At 43.4% G+C, this 27348-nt stretch overlaps 2 protein-coding genes across 3 annotated transcripts in view; one reads left to right on the top strand and one right to left on the bottom strand.

Annotated features, from left to right (window-relative positions):
- The window catches only part of CHST4 (carbohydrate sulfotransferase 4), a 13285-nt gene extending 9259 nt beyond the window's left edge, over nucleotides 1-4026 (bottom strand). Inside the window, exon 1 of one of the 2 annotated variants that reach the window (XM_032155960.1) lies at nucleotides 3834-4026. The gene's annotated coding sequence lies outside the window, so the exon portion shown is untranslated. Of the gene's footprint in view, nucleotides 1-3650; nucleotides 3721-3833 lie in introns of those variants that run through there. The other variant, XM_032155961.1, reaches the window with a different exon arrangement.
- Nucleotides 1-27348, top strand: part of TLE7 (TLE family member 7) — a 222886-nt gene that overhangs the window by 114154 nt on the left and 81384 nt on the right. The window lies entirely within an intron of this gene.

A 27348-nucleotide genomic window follows, 5' to 3' on the forward strand; every position in this document is an offset into this window, starting at 1 on the left:
GCCTCCCAAAGTGCTGGGATTACAAGCGTGAGCCACCGCGCCCGGCCTGGGAAAGGCTGTATCTTATCTTACTTACAGGTACATAACAATTCTACAAATGATCAGGGCTCGGCTCATTAAACACTTGCTAAATAAATGAGTAAGTGAGTAAATAGATGAGTGTGGGCTCGATCTCCTGATCAAGATCGCACCACTGCACTCCAGCCTGGTCAACAGAGCGAAACTCGGTCTCGAAAAAAAAAAAAAAAACAAAAAAAAAATAGATGCGCATGGGAAGAGGCACAGTAATTGCTAGAAAGCAGAAAACCAAAGGAGCTCCTTCAAGAGAATGAAACATAAGTATCCTTTTCTGAAATGCACACGGACACTCTTCAGCATCAGTGACTAAAATTTAGGTGATTGCATGGAGCAGTGAGCACATTACCCATGCCATCTCAATTACTTGGACCAAGTTACTAATAAAGTCAGAGGCATGGGTTAGATGCAATATGGCACAGTAACCCTTGGTCCAAAAAACAGGTACTATACCAAGCATGCATTAATTAAAACTAGGACGGAAATTATTTTTCCCTTCCTATATGAAAATTAGTTTTAGAAACATTTAAAAAATAAAAGCCTCATTGCTGGGTGACAGGCTACCTTGCTTGAATCAGCTCAGTTACTAGGCTAACAAAGCAAAAGCAAAAAACAAAACAAAACAAAAAACAAAAACAAAACAAAAAACCCAACCTCAGCACATTCCATCATCACCACCCCAAAAAATTAATTTAAAAGAATGTTGCCCCAATGATGGGTGAGCGGTATCATCTTAAAACACAAAGGACAGCCATTTCTGAGGAGTCAAGAGAACCTTAGGATCTTGAAAACAGCACCAAAGGGTGGTGAGTAGGGAGAATCTATGTTTGGCACAGAAACCACGAAGGTGCCAGATGGGTGACCTGAAGCAGCAGCTGATTAGAGAGGGCTGAATTATAGATGTCCCCCAAATCGGTACCATGTAGCCTTGTAGAGACAAAATGGGAAATTCTGAGGGGGAAAAAACCAGATAGATACTAATTTAAGAAGTCTGGGTTCCAGCCACTGGATACATTCCTAACTTACACTTCCCATGAGATTATGCCCCTTACAAGTAGAAATTAGATACAGCAGAAGATAACTTGAGCAAAGAGAGAGAGAATGGGGTTGGATTGGGGAAACTGGCATCCTCACAAGTAGCCTGAAGACCTAGAAAACCTCTGACGCTGGGCACCTGGGTAAAGGTATCCATATAACAAACTCTCCCTAGACAGCGTCAGGAGGATTGGACCTGGGTCCCGCCAGGGCTGTGTCACTAGTGCCAAGGACAGTGCATGGCACATAGTAGGTGCTCAAGGAACATCTATCAACAAATGACAAGTGAACATATATTTGTACAGTGTTTTTTTACTATATGAGACCCAGAAAGGAAGATTGAGTAAGATATTATAAACCAAAAAGAAAATTCTAAGGCCTCCCAACCATCTGAAAGGACTTCCTCCTCAGCCAGGACTCTTTTTTTTTTTTTTTTTTTTTTGAGATGGAGTCTTGCTCTGTTGTCCAGGCTGGAGTGCAGTGGCACGATCTCGGCTCACTGCAACCTCGACTCCTCAGGTTCAAGCGATTCTCCTGACTTAGCCTCCTGAGTTATTGGGATTACAGGCGCATGCCTGTAATCCCATGCCTGGCTAATTTTTTGTATTTTTAGTAGAGACACGGTTTTGCCATGTTGGCCAGGCAGGTCTCGAACTCCTGACCTCAAGTGACCTCAGTCTCCTAATAGTGCTGGGATTACGCCCATGAGCCACTGTGCCCAGCCAGGGGTCTTTTTAAAATTTAACCTAAGAGACTGTTTCAGGCCATGACAAGAAGTGGGGATCTAACATGCCTCATTATACCTCTCCAGCATTAACACCAACACAGACCTTAAGTCTGATAAGAAACATTTTACAACCTATTCTGTCTGAAGCCTACTACCTGAAGGCTTCCTCTCGGTTGCAGTGAGCCGAGATCGCGCCACTGCACTCCAGCCTGGGCGACAGACCCCTACTTTTTTCTTCTCTTTTCTTTCTTTTTTTTTTAAATGGAGTTTTGCTTTTGTTGCCCAGGCTAGAATGCAATGGCAGGATCTCAGCTGACTGCAGCCTCCACCTCCTGGGTTCAAGTGATTCTCCTGCCTCAGCCTCCTGAGTAGCTGGGATTACAGTCGCCTACCTCCATGCCCGGCTAATTTTTTTTGGTATTTTTAGTACATACGGGGTTTCGCCATGTTGGCCAGGCTGGTCTTTTTTTTTTTTTTTGAGACGGAGTCTCGCTCTGTCGCCCAGGCTGGAGTGCAGTGGCTCAATCTCGGCTCACTGCAAGCTTCGCCTCCCGGGTTCACGCCATTCTCCTGCCTCAACCTCTCCGAGTAGCTGGGACTACAGGCGCCCGCCACCACGCCCGGCTAATTTTTTGTATTTTTTAGTAGAGACGGGGTTTCACCGTGGTCTCGATCTCCTGACCTCGTGATCCTCCCGCCTTGGCCTCCCAAAGTGCTGGGATTACAAGCGTGAGCCACCGCGCCCGGCAGCCTGGCTGGTCTTGAACTCCCGGCCTCAGGTGATCCATCTGCCTCAGCTTCCCAAAGTGCTGGGATTACAGGCGCGAGCCATCGTGCCTGGCCAGATGTATTTCTTAAATGTATTTGATTGAAGTCTCATGTCTCCCTAAAGTGTATAAAACCAAGCTGCACCCCGACCACCTTGGACACATGTTCTCAGGACCTCCTGAGGGCTGTGTCACGGGCCATGGTCACTCATATTTGGCTCAGAATAAATCTCTTCAAATATGTCAGAGTCTGACTCTTTTCATCAACAACATTACATTTATTTTACACATAGAAAAGTATTTCAATTCCAATTAGAAGTTTCAAACTTGTCCAAGGCCATGCAAGATAGACTTATCTTCTACCTTAGCTGATATGCTGGCACCATAACTTAATCATATTGCACATGTGCGTGGTGTTCCACATTTTTAAAGCCCTTTTAGCTGCAATTATGATAATGATCCAGTTAGATATTTTAGACAGTGATGAGCCGTTTCTTCATTTTTCAGAATAAATAAACTAAACTTTAATTGATTGGCTCATCGGGTAAAATAGCCTTTTCTGGATCAGAACCCAAGTTTTGGGGATCCCAGGGCTGAGAGTTTTCAATGATCACACTGTCCCTCTCCTGAGCTACAGAAAACCTACAGCTCCTTGCACCTCCTGTCTTCCACTCCCCAGCAGAAAGCAGAGGAGGAGCTGCAGGAAGTACAGAAATTTGAGCTCTAAAGCCAGGATCTGAACGAGTCAGTTAGCACCAGGGGACCATCTACAAAATATACATCAGAACAGCCTGATCTGCTTTCTGGGCTCTTTTGGACCCATTTAGGGATAGAGCTGGTGGGGCTCGGGGGTGCTGCTGGTAAGCAGCTTGTGTTTTATTTTCCCCAGAAAATTCCCCAGGTGATCTGATTTATCCCCTCTGCGCAAACCGCCTTTGCCACTGTAATCTCCAGTTTAGCTGCCAGAGGTTATCTGATACTCTTGCTCCAGCAGCTCTGGGATAATGGCTCTGCAATGGAGTCGTACACAGAAATTCTCTTCTTACCTTGTGGCTTGGGCTTCCCTGCTGCTTTTGAGAGGCTCACTGCTAGCCGGGCTGTGCGCTTTTCTCCTCTGACTCACCAACTCCCCTCTTGGCTTCCTCCTCCTACTTGCTTTTGCATAACCGTCCCTACTCAGAGCACATTTCACTGTCCCTCCCTTCTGCCACAAACAAAAAAGGACCCACCTTGCAAGATGGGCTTGAGAAAGCACTCGCTCCCAGGAAGCTGTGAAAGTAACAGCTTTAACACTGGTGAGACTCAAGGCGTGGGGAGACTGCTTGAGGTGGGCTGGGAGAAGCAAATGAGGAAGCATTTTCCCCCAAAGTAGAGGCATCCTGGAATGTTGACTCCTGAAAGGCAAGTGTGAAGGTCAACTCCCTTGGGGCAGAGTGGGGAGGTGGGGAAAAAGAGAAAGAGAGAGAGACCCAGGGAGCTAGTAGATGAGGCTGACAGGGAAATTTCATGACACCTACAAGCGGAAAGGCTACAAAATCTCAAACCTGATTCCTAGACCTTGTTCTTATCTCAAAGGAGAATATGTGAAAGTTATTTCTTGCATTGCACCTGCCTGCTCACTCCACCCTGGGTCTAGGGAGGTAACATTTCTCAGCCTCTGTGCTGTATTCAATATCTTCACCCTTGTTACAAGAGGTAATAAATATTTTCTGGGAGGACATAGATGTACTGGCTTGGTGGTACAGGAGAAAAAAAATCCCCTTTAAGAAAAAAAGAAACAAGTTATCATTAAAGATTACAACTTCTCCCTTGCTGTGTGCCCTTGGGCAAATCACATACCTACTCCGTGCTACTTTACACGGTTGTCATGAGTCTGAAACAATGGATGCCCATGAATAACCGTAAATTGTGGTGGAGAATGGAAGCCTCAGACTTTCAAGTCCAAGATCTTGCCGGGCAAGTCATACCACCTCTTTGAGCCCTAGAATATCATCAGTGTTAAATAAGGGTAACAATATCTATTTTACAGTATTGTTGTGAATGTCAGGATTAATGCGTATGAAGCTCCTAACACAATAATATGACAATATAAGAGTTAAAAAGTGGTTGTTATTATTGAATAATAATACCTTCCCACTGCCACCTACCCCCGCAACTTGGCTGCCACTTCCTTTCCCAGACCTTGGAAGAGAGAGAGCAGGCAGGGAGTTGTGTGAGCTCTGGGATGATCTTTGCCGATTTCCATCAGCTAAGTCCACTAAGCACAAATGACAAGAACCTGTGGTGCTTGCCTTGACTTGATTTCAATTGTGTGGCTCTTCCTCCCTTCCTGTTTCTCTCTGGCAGACAGAAGAGAAATTTCTCTTCCTCCAGTGAAGGACTTTGGGCAGAGGTGTAACTGGAAGCGCTGGCACTGGGCAGTCGGTAGTTTTGCTTTTATGGACAAAGAGATGATTCAGGTGCTGGCACGACAGAGCGAGATGGCACAAGCCTTCATCATGCTACTCAGAATAGTATGTAATAAATGAACTGTTTATTTCTGGAATTTTTCCATTTAATATTTTTCAAATCATGGTTGATGATGAATAGTTAAAACTGGGAAGCAAAACCGTGGATAAAGAGGGGACTCCTGTAGTTTTATTCTAGCCCTTTCTAACATTCTTTTCGTGTTTTTCCAGCACCTTCCCAAATATAGTGAGGTCACTCAAATACACCATAACGCCAAGTAATTCAGATCACCTGCCATCTTTCCCTTGCTAGGAATTCATGCTGGCAGAATGCCAAGCAGCTGAAGAACGGCATCCTCTGGTCACTAGTATATGGTGGTGACCAGCATGTTCAGATACTGGACTTCCAAGGGTCTACCACATTCCACAGCATTGGGAAGAAATTTGAATGTTGGTGTCTGATATCCAGGCCTTCTTGTGGAAGTCCTGCAGCCCACGTCTCTAAGGCAGCACTGTCCAATAACAGTCTCTGTGATGACGGAAATGTTCCATATCTGCACTATACAGTAGCCACTGTCCACCTGAAATGTGCTAGTGCTACCATATTGGATCATGCAGTCAAGTAAGAGATCTAATCTTTTACTTTTTAAGTCTCCAAAATCTGATAACAGATATAGACTTCTGTAGAAAAATGTACAATTGCTCATATACAAACACAAAATCATGTGCAATGCCAAGGAATCCCAAGTTTAAAATCCGTACAAAAGGCTGTGTGTGCTTGAAGTGATTTAGACAGTTGTCTCCTGGGGACCACTAATCAGCGGAGTAGCTGATGTCATCTTTGCCCTTGGAAGTTTACCATCTTTACTGTCTGGGGACCCACCTGAGTGGTGAAGAGACCTGGGGCCAGCTACTGACCTAGACTCTGATTTTCTCAGGGGTCAAAAGGATCTTTCTGCTGGTTATACTACCTACTCCTGCTACCTTACCCTGACCATCACTCCAAATGAGATTGCAGTTTCTTCACTTCCACACTTACCTACATATCTTTTCTGTCCCTAGTGACACTAAAAGGACAGTGATGCTTCCTTTAGTTTCTTTTCATGTGGGGGCTCTAGCATTCCTCATTTTTTTACGCTGAGCATCAGCCTGCAAGGCAGGTGTCCAGGCCTGAAACTGTTGAGGAACTTGTCACTCCCTACATTGGTTACCAACCCTGTTTTGCTTTCCAAAGCCAGTGTCTGGCCTGAGTGGGTCACTGGCTAAGTAGCTGAGTTTAGAGAATAGATTCTGGAGGGCTTTGTAGTTTGGCTAAGTTTCTGAAGTCTATAGAGACTGGATCTTAGCATCACAGGGAGCCAGCGCCTTCGGAAGAAGTGTCTGCAAGCCAGGAAGGAAATCTTGGTTGCTGTAAATCCTATTATCAAATGTGTAATTGCTTTCAGTAGAACTTGCTTCCTTGAGCTGGGCCCTGGTGGTGGACATCTGTGTAGGGAATCCCCCAGCAATAGGATGTCCCTTGTCTGTGTTAGAAATATTTGTTTCAACAGTGGGAGAATAAGTTGGACTAGAACAGATAAGATTAGGGAAAAAACGAACACAGTTTTAAGTTTTTCCCTGGTTCTTGCTTTCTTGTTGCTCCTTTGAAGGGCAGAGGGGATGGGAAAATGGGAAATAATGAGCCAGGAGCTCCTAGTAAAGCTCAGGCATCCCTTGTATGTCTTTGATGGTTCAGGAACATAACATTGCTGCATAATTGTGGCTTTATCTGGAATCGGGCTCCTGAAATTCTACCTCTGGCCTTCCAAAAACTGTCAGAGACTGCTTCAGGTGACCCGTGATGATTTAGTCAGGGAGTTTCTGGGGATGAAATCTGGGGAGACTATCCGTTTGTCTTCCGGTGGACTGTCACCTCATGTATCACATTGATCACCAACGTCTGTCTAAAGGTAAAATAACCTTAAATAGCTGTCAAATTTGCCCTCATTTTTATGTCAACAGCCACTGTCTTCAGTCTGCCTTTCAATTTTTTTTTGCTTGAATTTCCGCCAACAGCCTCTCACTTTTTCCCATATCCCCAATCTTACCCCCTGCAGCCTTCCCACTCTACCCTGCAGCTAGAGTGATCTTTCCTGGGATGGATCTGATCCCCAGCATTTCCCTGATGAAAATGCTACAAGAGAGCTCATTAGAGACACAGTACAAATTCCTCGAGATGCTTAGTTAGACACCTTTTAAGAGTTGGTGTCTCTCGGCCGGGTGCGGTGGCTCACACCTGTAATCCCAGCACTTTGGGAGGCCGAGGTGGGCGAATCACCAGAGGTCAGGAGTTCGAGACCAGCCTGGCCAGTATGGCGAAACCGTGTCTCTACTAAAAATACAAAAATCCGCCAGGTGTGGTGGCATAGACCTGTAATCCCAGCTACTCAAGAGGCTGAGGCAGGAGAATAGCTTGAACTCGGGGAGTGGAGGTTGCAGGTAGGTGGGTAGATGATGTGCTGGGAATTTGTGGAAATTCCCTTCTTATTGCTTTTATTTTCCTAGTGAGTGAGGGGATAAGGTTGTCAGCTGAGTCTGAGGATGGGGAAGGAGTTATGGAAGCTTGAAGAGAGAGAGGAAGATATGGAATGGCCACCTGTGGGAATACGTTAGTGACTGTGCTAGGGTAATGAAGTAAGATAGATGAGTGAAGCTGAAGGTGAGTGGTCATAAACTTAAAATGAAAGCAGATAGCAGAGGTGTGTAGTTTTTCTAGCCCTGTTCGGCTACTACTACTTGTGTGGGGATAGGTGGAGAGTTAGATTTAAGTAAGACCTCTGCTTTTCTGGAAGAGTACAATGAAGTATTAGAGAGGCAAGGGAGCCTAGGGGATATTCAAAGGTGTAATTATAATAATGAACCATGGAATCTAAGCTGGTTAAGAGGAGAAAGAAGGACAAAGTTTGTAGCTGAACTAAGTTGGAGGGCAAGTTTTTTGGGAGTGAGAAGGTCAAGGATTTGAGACATCAGGGCTTTGAAAGTATCATATCTAAGGATATTGAGTTCATGTAAAAGTGTCCCAGGAGTAGAGTTGGAGAGTGGCAGGGGTCACATGACTCTAATGAGGGCAGTATAGTCTGGTTAATATCAGAGTGAAAGCTGGAAAGGTTTAGGAAGGAGGGAGTCACCAGAATAATCTGGAAGCAGCAATGAGGAACAAGAAAACCTATTCCACTGTGGAGTGTAAGAAACAGCCACCACTTGAGAGGACTGCAGAGAAAGCAGTGTCTTCAAAGGAGACCTAGTTTCCTTTAGAGCAAGAAAGTGAAGAGGAAATTAAGAGACTTCAAGAAAAGATGGAATTTGTGGACCCCAACAAGGGTGTCAGGGGATGGGGAGGGTGGGAAATGGGGTCAGAAAATGAGACATTTGGAGCCATTTGGGATGAAACGCAAGGGATAAAGAACAACTGAGGATCCTGGGCTACTTGTGTGACTGGCATAAACCAGGATAAAGGAAATAATAACAGATAATGATGGCCTCCAGGAAGATAGTGGTGGCCAAACTGAAAACTTGGGGAGGGGCAGTGTGAAATACCTGCCGGGAGAGGCTAGGCTGCTCCCTCTTTACCGGTGGCAATGGTGATGTGGAGGCCAGGGTAGGGGTGTTGTTGAAACTCTAGACATTGAAAAACTGCATCACCACTTCTCCAAACAATGCAAAGCATCTGGAGTCAGCTTGGTTGAAGGAATAAGAGTTTTTGGCTGGGCATGGTGGCTCATGCCTGTAATCCCAGCACTTTGGGAGGCCAAGGCGGGCGGATCACCTGAGGTCGGGAGTTCGAGACCAGCCTGACCAACATGGAGAAACTCCATCTCTACTAAAAATACAAAATTAGCTGGGTGTGGTGGCGCATGCCTGTAATCCCAGCCACTCGGGAGGCTGAGGCAGGAGAATCGCTTGAACCTGGGAGGCAGAGGCTGTGGTGAGCTGAGGTCACGCCACTGCACTCCAGCCTGGGCAACAAGAGTGAAATTCCGTCTCAGAGAGAGAGAGAGAAAAAAAAAGAGTCTTGATTGAGGGAGAAAGAAGAGATAGATCACGGAGCACCGAGGGACTAGGTAGTTCTCCAGGGGATATCACAGGAGTTCCTGGGTGCTGACCTGTGTGACATGAAGTCATGTAGTCATACAGTTGGGGTGGATACAGTGGCTCAAGAATGCCATTGGGTGACTTATTTCCACAGACCATCAACTTCATGCTTATTGCCTCATGGCCAGGAGACAGCTGTACACATCTAGGGCTCACATCTACATTCCAGACAGGAAACTGCAGAAAGGTTAATAGGTGCAGGGCATATGCATCACATAAAGTAATGATGTGGAAGCACTTCACTCTCCAAAGCTCTTGGTTCATGTGGGTTGCTCTGCTTAAAGCGCCCTCTCTGCTTTATGGCCTGGCTAACTTGCATCTTCTCTTTCAAGATTCAACTCAAGTCAGCATCATCTTCTCTGGGAAACCATTCCTTATGTCCCTAGGCTGAGTTAGGTGCCCTGGTCTGTGTGTTCAGAGCCCATGGCAGATTGCCATGATGACCTCCATTCTCCCATCTTTGTATCCATGCCCTGTGACATATAACTCCGCCTGGAGTCTCAGCTATGCCACTCGCTTTGATTGTAGGGATTTTGTTTTTTTGTTTTGTTTTGTTTTGTTTTTGAGATGGAGTCTCGCTTCTTTACCCAGGCTGGAGTGCAATGGTGCAATCTTGGCTCACTGCAACCTCCGCCTCCAGGGTTCAAGCAATTCTCCCACCTCAGCCTCCCCAGTAGCTGGGATTATAGGCATATGCCACCACGCCTGGCTAATTTTTGTATTTTTAGTAGAGACAGGGTTTCACTATGTTGGCCAGGCTGGTCTTGAACTCCTGACCTCAAGTGTCTGCCTGCCTAGGCCTCCCAAAGTGCTGAGATTACAGGCATGAGCTACTGTGCCTGGCCTGTTGGGATGTTTTTAAGCAGAGGCTTGAAAGTAACTTGTGCAGTTGGACATGTTCTTGCTCTTGTGTCTAAGTCACTGCCATGAGATCATGCCTGCTGGATGAAAGGCACGGGAAGCACATCCAAATTACCACGGTTGTCCTAGCTGAGGCCATCCTAGATCAGCCAATGGCAGCTAACCACCAGACACTTCAGTGAAACCAAGCCAAATCAGCAGAACCACCTAAGCAACCACCCTAGATGCATGAGAAATGAGGTTTTATTGTATACCACTGAAGTTTCATGGCTGGTTGTTACTCAGCATTATGGTAGCCTTAGATAATTGTTGCAGAGTCCCTTCAGCATAGCCACAAGCCTTAGCCATGTCTGTCTTCTCAACTCACGTTGGGAGAGAATCACCTTTTATCTGTGTATATCACCTCTTGTCTGTGTATACCTAGCACGGAGCATAATGCTTGGCGCATAGAAGGCACTTGGTGAAAGTATGGGAAAGGAAGGAATGAATGAGCCTTTGTTCAACCTTAAAAAGGAACTTTTTTTTTTTTTTTTTGAGACAGAGTCTCATTCCATCACCCAGGCTGGAGTGCAATGGCATGATCTCGGGTCACTGCAACCTCTGCCTCCTGGGTTCAAGCAATTCTCGTGCCTCAGCATCCCTAGTAGCTGGGATTATAGGCGTGTACCACCCTGCCCAGCTATTTTGTTTTTTGTTTTTTTTTTTGAGATGGAGTCTTGCTCTGTCGCCCAGGCTGGAGTGCAATGGCGTGATCTTGGCTCACTGCAACCTCCACTTCCCGGGTTCAAGCGATTCTCCTGTCTCACCCTCCTGAGTAGCTGGGACTACAGGTGCCTGCCACCACGCCCGGCTAATTTTTCTATTTTTAGTAGAGATGGGGTTTCACCATATTGGTCAGGCTGGTCTTGAACTCCTGACCTCAGGTGATCCACCCACTTCGGCCTCCCAAAGTGCTGGGATTACAGGCATGAGCCACCGTGCCTGGCCTAATTTTTGTATTTTTAATATAGACAAGGTTTTGCCACGATACCCAGGCTTGTCTCAAACTCCTGACCTCAAGTCATCTGCCCACCTTGGCCTCTCAAAGTGGTGGGACTACAGGCGTAGGCCACTGCGCCCGGCTGATTAAAAAAAAAAAAAAAAAAAAAAAAAACAGGTGCACATTCCCTATAACTAAACAATGTAATCAAATACACGTACCCACAGAAAACCTGGTCCAACAAACATATGTGAAGTGACAATATAAAACCAATTCTCATCGCTGAGTAACGCACTTTTCTACCTCAGGTACAATGATTGTCTCTCAAACATGGGGCACTTAATTGTACATTTTATTGTATTGTATAGTTCAATCCAAAGATAATCTAAATCCCACAAGTACATTTTAAAAGGTCGAAGGTAAAGAAGTAGATATGACTCAGTGTCGATATTTTTTCTATTATATTCAGTACACAGCACTAAACCACTCTAACCACTGACATTTCCTAAACAATGTCAAGAAACTTCCATTGCTTAAAAAATTTTTTGTATTAACATTAAAAAGAGAGAATTTCCACTAGGAGACCACAGAGGACACATGTATCTAGTAGCCTAGTTAGGTGTGTGGTTGGGATGGCGAGAATATCATCTTTATGAAAGGTCAGTGATCACATGGGATTGTGTGTTTGAGGCACACTAAGAAAATTAGTTTTGTCAAAGAAGAGGGTTTCTGTAGAGCAATAGTGAAAAAGGGTGTGGGTAGAGGGCAGAATAGGGCTTAATTGTGGAAATCTGAGTGTAAGATTAGGGCATTTTTATATTCTACTTAGCAGAGAATAGTTACAACTTTATTTTTTATTTTTAAGACAGGCTCATTCTGTTATATAGGCTGGAGTGCAGTGGTGCAATCACAGTTCACTACCACCTTGACCACCTGAGCTCAGGCGATTCTCCCACCTCAGCCTCCCAAATAGCTGGGACTACGTGTGTTTATTTTGTGTAGAGACAAGGTCTCACTCTGTTGCCCAGGCTGGTTTTGAACTCCTGGGCTCAAGTGATCCTCCCGTCTTGGCCTCCTAAAGTGTTGGGATTACAGGTGTGAGCCACCGCATCTGGTTGCTTTCAACCTTTGAGCAAGGGAATGACATAATGAAGTGTTGGGTCAATCTAGCTGCTAGATTCTAGCAGTATGGTGAAGTGGTTTTTGCAGAAACATGTTTAATAGTCATATCAAATAATTTAATGCCAAAATACTATTATGCTGATGTACCCATTTATTTAAAAATCACATATCTCTTAAAGTCTAGATTGATGGGAGGATGAAAATCAACAAGAAATCATTTTGAGATCATAAGGTTTGCTCTTCTCTTCCTGATAGTCATCTAGTCTGTTGCCCGTTGTGAGTCCATGAATTACTCGTTTTTTTTCTGAGCATTGGGTTGTCCTCATTTTCCTTTGTTTTGCCTTTGATACTCTCCCTTGGGTCCTGTTGGTCTAGTTCCTTGAAAAAATAATTATAGTCCGGGTAGAGGTCAGAGGTAAGAATGAATGAGACTCCATAAAGCCAAAACCAGAATCAACATTGGGATAAACTGTTCTAAGCTCCCTTTCCAAGAACACAGTTCACCTGAGTTATGATAGCATTTACCTTTTGGGTGTGAGGATATCATTTTGCCTTTGAAGTGTGTTTCATAATCCACTGATTGGACACATTGCTATATTGCTGTCACTATTTCTTTTTATTCAAGGGGAACTTAGAGTTAGGAAGGATAAATAACTTCGTCCAAATTATTTTGTTATGTTAGTCACAGAAGCATGTCATTTCACACTCCATGCCTCTCTAAGACCTGCTGTTTCTTCTAGAATGTACTCCTTCCCACCTTACTCCCATTCCACCTGCCAAAAATTCAGCCTTCTAAACCTTGTTCAGATATGCCTTTCCTGTGCAACCTTCCCTTCTCCCCGTGCCAGTTCTTTCTCCTCGCCCCACAAGGTAAATTGTACAAACCTCTGTAATGATGCACATGCGTTTACACATATGCCTCCCTATAGGACTATAGGGGTCTTCCATTTTGTGCTCCCAGCACCAGCATCTAGTACACAGTAGGTGCTTAATTAATGTCGGATACAAGGGGAGAGAATCTAAAGGCAAGGAGGGAAATTTTAAGCCCTTACAAAATCTAAGCAAAAGATAAAGAGGCAGCACCTAAAACCACCACCACTTGGATTGATTTTTTTTCTTTTTTTTGAGACGGAGTCTCGCTCTGTCACCCGGGCTGGAGTGCAGTGGCGCCATCTCAGCTCACTGCAAGCTCCGCCTCCCGGGTTCACGCCATTCTCCTGCCTCAGCCTCCCAAGTAGCTGGGACTACAGGCGCCCGCCACCACGCCTGGCTAATTTTTTGTATTTTTAGTAGAGACGGGGTTTCACCGTGTTAGCCAGGATGGTCTTGATCTCCTGACCTCGTGATCCACCCGCCTTGGCCTCCCAAAGTGCTGGGATTACAGGCGTGAGCCACCGCGCCCGGCCTAATTTTTTTTTCTTTAACATATTGGGGAAGGAGGCTTCTCAGCCCTCCCGCAGCCGTCAGGGGGTCGTCGTGGGGCCGCTTTCCCGGCTTCACCTCTGGGGCTCCCATGCAATCCCCCGCCGCCTCCCCGGACCCGCACACACCGCGGCCGTGACCTCTCCCCACACCGCCCCGCAGCCCCTACGCTCTACATAGTGCGCATGCACTGTGCGCCTTGCTGCGTTTCCCAAGCTGATGCACCCTCTTCTTTACTCCTTTTTGTCCTTTTCTCACGTTTCCTTCGCCCAGGAACTTTGTTTTCCCCCTTAGAGGACGTCTGCCTTTCTGGCCACATCCTCCAGCCAGCGCCTCCTTGGAGAGCTGGCAGAGCCCCGCTGCGGCGCCAGGAGGGGGCTTCTGAGCCCTGGGCTGCACTTCTCTTGCACGAGGCGTTTTCTCTCCAACTTCTCCAATGCGCAATCGGGCGATGAGGACTCAAGGAATGTGAGCACAATTTGGTTAGGGGGCGAGGAGGAGGTCTACCCTGGCAGGCAGTCCGGCTTTTCCAGCTGCTTCTAGCTCCTTGCAGACAAACCACTGGTCCCACAGGCTTAGGGTTGAATCCTGTAGGTGGATAGTCCTGGGGTCTCACAGACAACCCATGCCAGAAGAATGTTTTTATTTTCTTATTTTTGCACACTTGTATTTTTTGGGGGATGGCGGGGACAGGGTCTTGCTCTGTTGCCCAGACTGGAGTGCAGTAGTGCTATCATAGCTCACTGCCGCCTTGAACTTCTGGGCACATGTGATTTTCTTGCCTCAGCCTCCCAAGTAGCTGAGCCTACAGGTGTGCACCACCACTAGCAAGAACATTCTAGAAGAAACAGCTGGCCCCCCTTTTTTTTTTGTAGAAACGTAGTACTCTTGCTATGTTTGCCCAGGCTGTATGTTTGCCCAGACTGCCCAGGCAGTCACCTCTGTATTTTCTAATTTTTAAAAGTGTACATGTATTTCTTATGTGATAAAAACCATTAAATGCAAAAATGTCTTCTTTGGTAGTAGGGATTCTTTGTGCAGCAGACTTGGCGGAAATCTCAAATATCTGTTGAAAGTGCATAAAAGAATGTGCACATCAACTTTATCCCGAATCTTGCCTCTTCTGAAGTTCTAACTCAAATGCAGCCTTCTCATAAAACATTTCCTTATATCCTCAATTACATAGGCCTACAAAGCCTTACCTGATTTGGCCATGCCCAGCCCATCCCATCCCTCACTGACCCCCTCACCTCCTGCTGTTCCTCATTCCAGAGGCTCTGAAACCTTGGCCTTTTCCTCCCTGTTGTTCCTGGCACACTGGAGAAAATCGATTAATATTTGTTGAATGAGCGAATGAATGTGACCTCTTCCTGGTTTGTATCATTTGGACAAAATCTGTTCTGTTCTATAATTAGGAATTTGTCCTATGTCCCCTACTGTTAAGCAACTTGAGCCCTCTTACACCCTGTGATATGACCCACGCGGTGCCTGGCACAATGCTTGATATGTAGTAACAGCAAATATTAACAATAATAGTAGGAAGAGTTGTTGCTTGAGTGATTACTAGGGGCCAAGTACTGTATTAAACATTTATAAGTATTACCTCACTTATATATATAATGACCATGAAGATACCCAGGTTATAGGAACGCATGCAGCCGTAAACGTAGCCTTCTATTCTTAGTGCTGCTTTACAGCGGAGGAAGCTGAGGCTTAGAGAAGTTAAGTAGCTCACCCAAGGTCACATTGCTAAGATGCGGCATTACAGGAAAATGCAATCCTAAACTATTTTCAGATCCATAGTTTTCAAAGTGTGGTCCAGGAACCACTGGGGTCCTCGAGACCCTTTCAGGAGGTCTGTAGGTGCAAAATCATTTTAATAATCATGCTAGGACATCGTTTGCCGTCTTCATTGTCGTGTGTGTGTATGGTGGTTTTCCCGAGGCTATGTGTTATGTGATATCAAGTCACCTTGAATGCAGAAGCAGAAAGGAGAATCCAGTTGTCTTCTATTAAGGCAGACTTTAAAGAGATTTTCAAAACTGTAAAATAGTGCTAATCATTCCCCTTAATTTTTAAAAAATAAAATATATTTATTTTTAATAAAAGCATTTATGTCAACATGTAATATGTTCATAATTGTCATTTTTGAATAAGTTAATAAATATTTAAAAATTTATCAGTTTCGATTTCTAATATGGTAAGTATCTATAGAGAGGAGCCCATATAAACAAAAACACTATGGGATTCTCGGTATCTTTCTGAGTGTTAAGGGGCCCTGAGACCAAAATGCTTGAGAATAGATGTATTAGATAATATTTGTTTCCTCGCAGCTCTAAAATTTAAAGGTTCTCAGCTCCTGGGGAAGTTTAGATAATTTGTAACTGGTCTAAATTTTCAGTCTGCAGATCAGCTTGGAAAAGAGGGGCAGCCCTGGGGTCTGTCTCCATGCCTGGTCCTGACTGGTCTTGGCTACCTGGATTTATTCTGGTCTTAACTGCTCTGTGAACTTCTGGAAACTCCCATTCCTGTCTTGAGCTCACACATAGCTCCTAGGTAGACTCATTATTTCATTCCTTTATCCCCCATTCTCTTTTATGCTTATGTGGCATGTCAGATTTTACCTTGATCCTGGAGTAGACCTTTCTCCCAACTTTCTATACTGTCTTACAGAACAAAGGTTTGTTTTTGTTTTTGTTTTTCCAATATCCAAACACTTCCTGGATTCCGGATGAGCCCTGAATGGCTTATTTCCTGTTGCCATGGCATGTACAGAATTATAACATATATTATGTTCTAAATTATTTCTCATTGATTACCTCTGGGAAAAGGAACTGGGTGGCAGGAGAAAAGAAGTAGGAGGAAATCCTACCTCTTTCGTAATAGCTTTTGTTCCAGAAATTAAATTTAAAACTTTGCTCCAAGCAAAGCAAAATCAACAAACAAAACAACAAAAAGTAAACCATACACAAATTTCTCCTGAAATGTGATTATGTCTACAACTTCCTTGTTTGGTGCGGCACTCCTTTCAGGAGAGGATCATTTTGCAGGGTGGATTCAGAAGTGGAAAGCATGTCATAGGTCACTGGACTGTGAAGAAGGAGGTGCAGTTTAGAATGGAGACTGCCTTTGGGAACTTCAGGTTTTGGAGTTTTCTTCCCCCTTCAGATATCTGAATCATAGTTTGCTGGAATAAACTAAGAATATGAATTGTCCTCTCTTTATGAAGATTATTTTAAAATATCTTTGCCCAGGCGCAGTGGCTCACGCCTGTAATCTTAGCACTTTGGGAGGCCGAGGCAGGTGGATTGTCAGAGCTCAGGAGTTTGAGACCAGCCTGGGCAACCGTTTCTGCTAAAATAGAAAAAATTATCTGGGTGTGGTGGTGTGGGACTGTAGTCCCAGCTACTCAGGAGGCTGAGGCACGAGGATCGCTTGAACCTGTAAGAGCGAGGTTGCAGTGAGCTGAGATCGTGCCCCTGCACGCCAGCCTGGGCGACAGAGCATCTGAAAAAAAAAAAAGTTGATGTACTATAAACTTAGATATACAATTGCTTCTTGGCCTTTTGGCTAACATCAAGTGTAAACTTAGGTATAAACAGTACTATATATTATATATAGTATACATACTGAATCTACTTTATACTTTTTATTTATTTGCTGGTGTTTAATCAGTGATTTCTTCAGGTTTTGCTTTTATTGTTTTCTCCGTATTTTCCTGTGCTGATGCATTTGGAGAAAGGAGGTAAACGCAGGTTTTCCCAACCGGGTCACCTATTTGCTGTGTGATCTTTGGCAAGTCTCGCCCTGGGTCTCCGTGACCCACACACCTGTTGCACAAAGGTGAGACTTGCCTTTGAGGGACAGTTGAGAGGGAAACAGAAGATCCAGGCAGCAAAGTCATTCAGAAAGGTAAAAGTGCTATTCAAAACCTAAGTAGTACTGCTAACTCTTCTTCATGCTGAGGACTAAACTCTGATTTTTAAATCTTGTCCAAATTCCTATCTAAGAGTTCTAAGAATCATTCTCTACAAACCATAAATTCTCATCAGATGAGTTTTATTTTTATATATCGTGACTTACTTTCCAATCTGACTGTGGCATAACATTATGTGACAAAGAAGAAAGTCAAAATATTTTACCCCAAAACTCGTTTCTTTGCCATGTTTTGAAATGGTCCTGCAAAGCTGTCCTTTGTAGGGGGAAATGTGCATCTAAAGAATCTCTATTAACATAGTTGGATCTTTTTCTTCCAGATCCTCGCAATCTTTAAGAGATTAAGTAAGAGTCTAGCACCTTTTAAAGGTCTGAATAGGAAACAATTTGTCATCTATTGCTCTAAGGGCAGCCACTATAAGACTTCAAAAGAACCTTGGTCTCCACAATCTTTTGACTTAACCTGAACATTTTCTTTCTATTGATCCCAGGTCTTTAGACAAACTCAACCAATTGTCGATCAGAAAATGTTTAAATTTACCTATAGTCTGGAAGCTTCCCACCTCTCAACCCACTTTGAGTTGTCCTGCCTTTCTGAACCAAACCAATGTAGTTCTTAAATGTATTTGATTGATGTCTCATGCCTCCCTAAAATATATAAAACCGAGCTGCACCCCGACCACCTTGGGCACATGTTCTCAAGACCTCCTGAGGGCTGTGTCTTGGGCCGTGGTTGCTCATATTTGGCTCAGAATAAATCTCTTCAAATATTTTACAGAATTTTGACTCTCTGTGTTGACAATGCTTAATTCTCAAAATACCATGAGAAGGAAACAGAAAACTAGATATTGATTCCAATTTCAGATTAGCACAGGGAGACATTAAGGAATGTTCTCCAAGTTTCAAAGCAAGTCAGTAACGGTTGAGACCACTGTTATCTGCCTTTTTCCAGTCTTTTGAGGAAATATTCTCAAAGCAAGGGGTCAGCAGTCAGTGGTCTTCAAAGTGGGAAGAGCAGAGTGGACAGTTCTAAGGGACTCCAGTTTTAGATCCTCAGCTTCATGTGTGGCCTTCTGGAAATGGCCCTGGTTGCTTGTGCAGGTGCTCCTTTCCCAAGCGCCTCCTATAATCTGTTCTTCTCTTGCTTTGCAAAAGGACTGCTTACCCTTACCCTGCCCTGAATTGCTCCTGGGAGGCAAAACCTCTGGGGCACCAAAGGGACACTTTCAAATATAGATTTCTGAAAAGGCTCCTTTAATAATCGAAGGGGAAGGGGGAAAAACTTGCCTACTGTTTACATTCTGTTGTCTTGAACATTTTCCTACTGGGAGGAATTGGCCTGCAAATGGATATTCTGAATTGAATATTGTGGAGTAGGAATAGTGGAATAGAAGTTATTTCACCTCTTCTGAGAGAGGTTCCAAGATGGCCGAATAGGAACAGCTCCAATCTATAGCTTCCAGTGTGAGCGACACAGAAGATGGGTGATTTCTGCATTTCCAACTGAGGTACCGGGTTCATCTCAATGGGGCTTGTCGGACAGTGGGTGCAGCTCACAAAGTGTGAGCCAAAGCAGGGCAGGGCATCACCTCACCCAGGAAGCACAAGGGGTCAGGGAATTCCCTTTCCTAGCTAAGGGAAGCCATGACAGATGGTACCTGGAAAATCGGGACACTCCCACCCTAATACTGCACTTTTCCAATGGTCTTAGCAAACGGCACACTAGGAGATTATATCCCATGCCTGGCTTAGAGGTTCCGATGCCCACAGAACCTTGCTCACTGCTAGCACAGCGGTCTGAGATTGAACTGCAAGGCGGCAGTGAGGCTGGGGGAGGGGCATCCGCCATTGCTGAGGCTTGAGTAAGTAAACAAAGTGGCCAGGAAGCTCGAACTGGGGGGAGCCCACTGCAGCTCAAGGAGGCCTGCCTGCCTCTGTAGACTCCACCTCTGAGGGCAGGGCGTAGCTGAACAAAAGACAGCAGAAACTTCTGCAGACTTAAAGAGAAGACAGCTTTGAATTCAGAGAGTAGTGGTTCTCCCAGCACGGAGTTTGAGATCTGAGAATGGACAGACTGCCTCCTCAAGTGGGTCCCTGACCCCTGAGTAGCCTAACTGGGAGACACCTCCCAGTAGGGGCTGACTGACACCTCATACAGCTGGGCGCCCCCCTGAGACGAAGCTTCCAGAGGAAGGATCAGGCAGCAACATTTGCTGTTCTGCAATATTTGCCGTTCTGCAATATTTGCTGTTCTGCAGCCTATGCTGGTGATACCCAGGCAAACAGGGTCTGGAGTGGACCCCCAGCAAACTCCAACAGACCTGCAGCTGAGGGTCCTGTTAGAAGGAAAAGTAACAAACAGAAAGGACATCTACGCCAAAACCCCATCTGTACGTCACCATCGTCAAAGACCAAAGGTAGATATAACCACAAAGATTGGGAGAAACCAGAGCAGAAAAGCTGAAAATTCTAAAAATCAGAGTGCCTCTTCTCCTCCAAAGGAATGCAGCTCCTCGCCAGCAACAGAACAAAGCTGGATGGAGAATGACTTTGATGAGTTCAGAGAAGGCTTCAGTAATAACAAACTTCTCCGAACTAAAGGAGGATGTTCGAACCCATTGCAAAGAAGCTAAAAATCTTGAAAAAAGATTAGACGAATGGCTAACTAGAATAAACAGCATAGAGAAGACCTTAAATGACCTGATGGAGCTGAAAACCACAGCATGAGAACTACGTGACACATGCATAAGCTTCAGTAGCCGATTCGATCAAGTGGAAGAAAGTGTATCAGTGATTGAAGACCAAATGAATGAAATGAAGTGAGAAGAGAATTTTAGAGAAAAGAGTAAAAATAAACAAACAAAGCCTCCAAGAAATATGGGACTATGTGAAAAGACCAAATCTACGTTTGATTGGTGTACCTGAAAGTGATGGGGAGAATGGAACCAAGTTGGAAAACACTCTTCAGGATACTATCCAGGAGAACTTCCCCAACCTAGCAAGGTAGGACAATATTCAAATTCAGGAAATACAGAGAACGCCACAAAGATATTCCTCAAGAAGAGCAACTCCAAGACACATAATTGTCAGATTCACTAAAGTTGAAATGAAGGAAAAAATATTAAGGGCAGCCAGGGAGAAAGGTCGGGTTACCCACAAAGGGAAGCCCATCAGACTAACAGTGGATCTCTCATCAGAAACTCTACAAGCCAGAAGAGAGTAGGGGCCAATATTCAACATTCTTAAAGAAAAGCATTTTCAACCCAGAATTTCATATCCAGCCAAACTAAGCTTCATAAGTGAAGGAGAAATAAAATCCTTTAGAGACAAGCAAATGCTTAGAGATTTTTGTCACCACCAGGCCTGCCTTACAAGAGCTCCTGAAGGAAGCACTAAACATAGAAAGGAACAACTGGTACCAGCCACTGCAAAAACATGCCAAATATGCCAAATTGTAAAGACCATTGATGCTAGGAAGAAACTGCATCAACTAACGAGCAAAATAACCAGCTAACATCATAATGACAGGATCACATAACAATATTAACTTTAAATGTAAATGGGCTAAATGCTCCAATTAAAAGACACAGACTGGCAAATTGGAGAAAGAGTCAAGACCCATCAGTGTGCTGTATTCAGGAGACCCATCTCACGTACAGAGACACACATAGGCTCAAAATAAAGGGATGGAGGAAGATCTACCAAGCAAATGGAAAACAAAAAAAGGCAGGGGTTGCAATCCTAGTCTCTGATAAAACAGACTTTAAACCAACAAAGATCAAAAGAGACAAAGAAGGCCATTACATAATGGTAAAGGGATCAATTCAACAAGAAGAGCTAACTGTCCTAAATATATATGCACCCAATACAGGAACACCCAGATTAATAAAGCAAGTCCTTAGAGACCTACAAAGAGACTTAGACTCCCACACAATAATAATGGGAGACTTTAACACCCCACTGTCAATATAAGACAGATCCATGAGACAGAAAGTTAACAAGGATATCCAGGAATTGAACTCAGCTCTGCACCAAGCAGACCTAATAGACATCTACAGAGCTCTCCACCCCAAATCAACAGAATATACATTCTTCTCAGCACCACATCTCACTTATTCCAAAATTGACCAATAGTTGGAAGTAAAGCACTCCTAGCAAATGTAAAAGAACAGAAATTATAACAAACTATCTCTCAGACCACAGTGCAATCAAACTAGAACTCAGGATTAAGAAACTCACTCAAAACCACTCAACTACATGGAAACTGAACAACCTGCTCCTGAATGACTACTGGGTACATAATGAAATGAAGGCAGAAATAAAGATGTTCTTTGAAACCAATGAGAACAAAGACACAGCATACCAGAATCTCTGGGACACATTCAAAGCAGTGTGTAGAGGGAAATTTATAGCACTAAATGCCCACAAGGGAAAGCAGGAAAGATCCAAAATTGACACCCTAACATCACAATGAAAAGAACTAGAGAAGCAAGAGCAAATGCATTCAAAAGCTAGCAGAAGGCAAGAAATAACTAAGATCAGAGCAGAACTGAAGGAGATAGAGACACAAAAAACCCTTCAACAAATCAATGAATCCAGGAGGTGGTTTTTTGAAAAGATCAACAAAATTGATAGACTGCTAGCAAGACTAATAAAGAAGAAAAGAGAAAAGAATCAAATGGACGCAATAAAAAATGATAAAGGGGATATCACTGCCGATCCCACAGAGATACAAACTACCATCAGAGAATACTATAAACACCTCTATGCAAATAAACTAGAGAATCTAGAAGAAATGGATAAATTCCTGGGCACATACACTCTCTCAAGACTAAACCAGGAAGAAGCTGAATCCCTGAATAGACCAATAACAGGCTCTGAAATTGAGGCAATAATTAAGAGCCTACCAACCAAAAAAAGTTCAGGACCAGACGGATTCACAGCCGAATTCTACCAGAGGTACAAAGAAGAGCTGGTACCATTCCTTCTGAAACTATTCCAATTAATAGAAAAAGAGGGAATCCTCCCTAACTCATTTTATGAGGCCAGCATCATCCTCATACCAAAGCCTGGCAGAGACACAACAAAAAAAGAGAATTTTAGACCAATATCCCTGATGAACATTGATGCAAAAATCCTCAATAAAATACTGGCAAACCGAATCCAGCAGCACATCAAAAAGCTTATCCACCATGATCAAGTGGGCTTCATCCCTGAGATGCAAGGCTGGTTCAACATACAGAAATCAATAAACGTAATCCATCATATAAACAGAACCAAAGACAAAAACCACATGATTATCTCAATAGATGCAGAAAAGGCCTTTGACAAAATTCAACAGCCCTTCATGCTAAAAACTCTCAATAAATTAGGTATTGATGGGACGTATCTCAAAATAATAAGAGCTATTTATGACAAACCCATGGCCAATATCATACTGAATGGGCAAAAACTGGAAGCATTCCCTTTGAAAACTGGCACAAGACAGGGATGCCCTCTCTCACCATTCCTATTCAACATAGTGTTGGAAGTTCTGGCCAGGGCAATCAGGCAGGAGAAAGAAATAAAGAGTATTCAATTAGGAAAAGAGGAAGTCAAATTGTCCCTGTTTGCAGATGACATGATTGTATATCTAGAAAACCCCATCATCTCAGCCCCAAATCTCCTTAAGCTGATAAGCAACTTCAGCAAAATCTCAGGATACAAAATCAATGTGCAAAAATCACAAGCATTCCTACACACCGATAACAGACAAACAGAGCCAAATCATGAGTGAACTCCCATTCACAATTGCTTCAAAGAGAACAAAATACCTAGGAATCCAACTTACAAGGGATGTGAAGGACCTCTTCAAGGAGAGCTACAAACCACTGTTCAATGAAATAAAAGAGGACACAAACAAATGGAAGAACATTCCATGCTCATGGGTAGGAAAAATCAATATCCTGAAAATGGCCATACTGCCCAAGATAATTTATAGATTCAATGCCATCCCCATGAAGCTATCAATGACTTTCTTCACAGAATTGGAAAAAGCTACTTTAAAGTTCGTATGGAACCAAAAAAGAGCCCGCATTGCCAAGACAATCCTCAGCCAAAAGAACAAAGCTGGAGGCATCACGCTACCTGACTTCAAACTATACTACCAGGCTACAGTAACCAAAACAGCATACTACTGGTACCAAAACAGAGATATAGACCAATGGAACAGAACAGAGCCCTCAGAAATAATACCACACATCTACAACCATCTGATCTTTGACAAACCTGACAAAAACAAATGGGGAAAGGATTCCCTATTTAATAAATGGTGCTGGGAAAATTGGCTAGCCGTATGTGGAAAACTGGCTAGCCATATGTAGAAAGCTGAAACTGGATCCCTTCCTTACACCTTATACAAAAATTAATTCAAGATGGATTAAAGACTTAAATGTTAGACCTAAAACCATAAAAACTCTAGAAGAAAACCTAGGCAATACCATTCAGGACATAGGCATGGACAAGGACTTCATAACTAAAACACCGAAAGCAATGGCAACAAAAGCCAAAATCGACAAATGGGATCTAATTAAACTAAAGAGCTTCTGCACAGCAAAAGAAACTACCATCAGGGTGAACAGGCAATCTACAGAATGGGAGAAAATTTTTACAATCTACCCATCTGACAAAGGGCTAATATCCAGAATCTACAAAGAACTCAAACAAATTTACAAGAAAAAATCAAAAAGTGGGCAAAGGATATGAACAGACACTTCTCAAAAGAAGACATTTATGCAGCCAACAGACACATGAAAAAATGCTCATCATCACTGGCCATCAGACAAATGCAAATCAAAACCACAGTGAGATACCATCTCACACCTGTTAGAATGGTGATCATTAAAAAGTCAGGAAACAATGGGTGCTGGAGAGGATGTGGAGAAATATGAACACTTTCACACGTTGGTGGGACTGTAAACTAGTTCAACCATTGTGGAAGACAGTGTGGCGATTCCTCAAGGATCTAGAACTAGAAATACCATTTGACTCATCCATCCTATTACTGGGTATATGCCCAAAGGATTATAAATCATGCTACTATAAAGACACATGCACATGTATGTTTATTGTGGCACTATTCAGAATAGCAAAGACTTGGAACCAACCCAAATGTCCATCAATAATAGATTAGATTAAGAAAATGTGGCACATATACACCATGGAATACTATGCAGCCATAAAAAAGGATGAGTTCATGTCCTTTGTAGGGACATGGATGAAGCTGGAAACCATTATTCTGAGCAAACTATCGCAAGGACAGAAAACCAAGCACCACATGTTCTTACTCATGTGTGGGAATTAAACAATGAGAACACTTGGACACAGGAAGGGGAACATCACACGGGGAGGGAGGGATAGTATTAGGGGATATACCTAATGTAAATGATGAGTTAATGGGTGCAGCACACCAACATTTCGTATCTATATATATGTAACAAACTTGCACGTTGTGCCCATGTACCCTAGCACTTAAAGTATAATAAAAAAAAGAAAAAAGAAGTTATTTCACCTCTTCCATTTCTAGTTTATTGTTGAAGAAAGGTATGCTCCTAGCAAGAGCTTCTTGAAAGCAAAGCAGACGTTAAATCCCGTAGATGTCTTTCCCTCTTTATATTTAAGGTAAACCATTCCATTCAGTACATTGCCAAGACATGTATTTTATGGAAAGAAAAGGGCCTCCAAAGGGATAGAACTTGACAATGATTATTTTCAAGGAAACTGGAATGTGTTATGGGACTAACAAATTATTGAATATATACTGGATAAACGTGCCAACAAAGCTTTATATGATTTCCTTCAGATGTTCTGTGCATTGATCAATATGATAGCTAATAACATAGTTTTATCAAATCATATGAATTATTTATTTCGGTAGCAGTCGATCTTCACTTTATTTTCTCTTATAAGATGTTTAATGATACAAGTCCTGAACCAATTAGTGCAATATATACTTTTCTCTTTCACAGGAAATGTTCAATCAAGATATCTGGTAAAATTAGTAAAGTTAATTCTAATGTTATACTTTGTTTTATTTAATTGTTCCCAAAGGCTGGATATCTTATTTTGATCTATGCACACGCATATATCAAAGGAATATCATGCCTCCCATCGTATTTCTTGCTTTGTAAATAACTTACAATGTTAGCTGCACAGAATCCTGGAGTATTATATTAAGTGATAGCAGTTTGCATAATTATCTTGCTTTCATAAATTATTCTAAATGTGAATAAACTAATCATATAAAAGCTACATTATTATTATTATTTTTGAGATGGAGTCTCCCTCTGTCGCCCAGGCTGGAGGGCGGTGGCATGATCTTGGGTCACTGCAACCTCTGCCTCCCAGGTTCAAGCAATTCCTGTGCCTCAGCCTCCCAAGTAGCTGGGATCACAGGTAAGTGCTACTACACTCAGCTAATTTTTGTATTTTTAGTAGAGATGGGATTTTGCTATGTTGGCCAGGCTGGTCTTGAACTCCTGACCTCAAGTGATCCACCTGCCTCAGCCTCCCAAAGTGCTGGGATTACAGGTGTGAGCCACTGCATCCAGCAATAGCTACATTATCTTAAACTTTCCTGTATTAACTGAAAAATCATAAGATCTCCAAATTGGAAAGGAGACTTTATTTCTTATAAAGGGTTACAGCCTGCATCCTAACAGTCTGGGAAATGTAGATTTTGGTCAAAGCCCAGAAGCAGGCACTTTGAGGGAGGGAGGGGTAAAGCAGGAATTTGAGCTGAGTGGGTTGGCCAGTTACATACATTCAACAGATTACTGGAGGAGCTATGAATATTCATGAAGATGATCCTAATGCATGCATACTGAACAAACATGCATGTAACTTATGACCATGTTCACCTTGGGGTGGAGACTTAACATTTAAATTTATTACAATTAGGTCCTATACATCAAAAGGTGAAGCTGGGACATAAAGGCCCTCAAGTGCACAACCTCTGTAAACCAGCCAGAACCAGTCCATGGTCTGTGATCTCTTAGATGGAGAAAGTTACTAAAATCAGCCTCTTGTTCAGTCAAAGCTGTAGTTATGGCTTGTGGAACAGGCGGACTCAGTAAGTTGGTGCCTGGTGGAGGATGAGCTGCAGATTATTTTAACATTGCTTATCTTGAGGCCAGTGCTTATTTAGCTGCTAGAGAAAAAGGAAAACCTTGTGTCAGTTAGAAGATAGTTGAATCTTTAAGTGTAGGAGCGCATGACTTAACCCTTGCCTGGCACAGCATTAGGTCTTATTTACAATCTGGTATCTTATTGCCACAAAGAGTCTATTCAGTCAGTCTTATGATCTCAGTCTTAATATTAATGCTGGTCAGTTGTGAATAAACTACAAAAGGGAGGGGATATAATGGGGCATATCTGACCTCTTGTCCCATTATGGCCGGGAACTTAGTTTTTAAGATTTCTCTGGGGTCCCCTTGGCCAAGAGAGGGTCTGTTCAGTGGATGGGGGGTGATATAGTTTGGATGTTTGTCCCCTCCAAATCTCATGTCAAAATGTGATTCCTAATGTTGAAGGTGGGGCCTGGGAGAGGTGTTCGGGTCATAGGGGCTGATCCCTCATGAGTGGTTTGGTGCTGTCCTTTCCATAGTGAGTGAGTTATCATGAGATGTGGTTGTTTAAGAGTGTGGAACCTCCCCTCTCTCTCTTGCTTCCAGTCTCACCATGTGACATACCTGCTCCTGTTTCACCTTTTGTCATGATTATAAGGCTCCTGAGGCCTCACCAGAAGTTGAGCAGATGCCAGCACCATGCTTCCTGTACAGCCTGCAGCACTGTGAGCCAATTAAACCT

This window comes from Hylobates moloch, unplaced genomic scaffold (genome assembly GCF_009828535.3).
Source record: "Hylobates moloch isolate HMO894 unplaced genomic scaffold, HMol_V3 SCAFFOLD_6, whole genome shotgun sequence".
Classification (NCBI taxonomy): Eukaryota; Metazoa; Chordata; class Mammalia; order Primates; family Hylobatidae; genus Hylobates; species Hylobates moloch.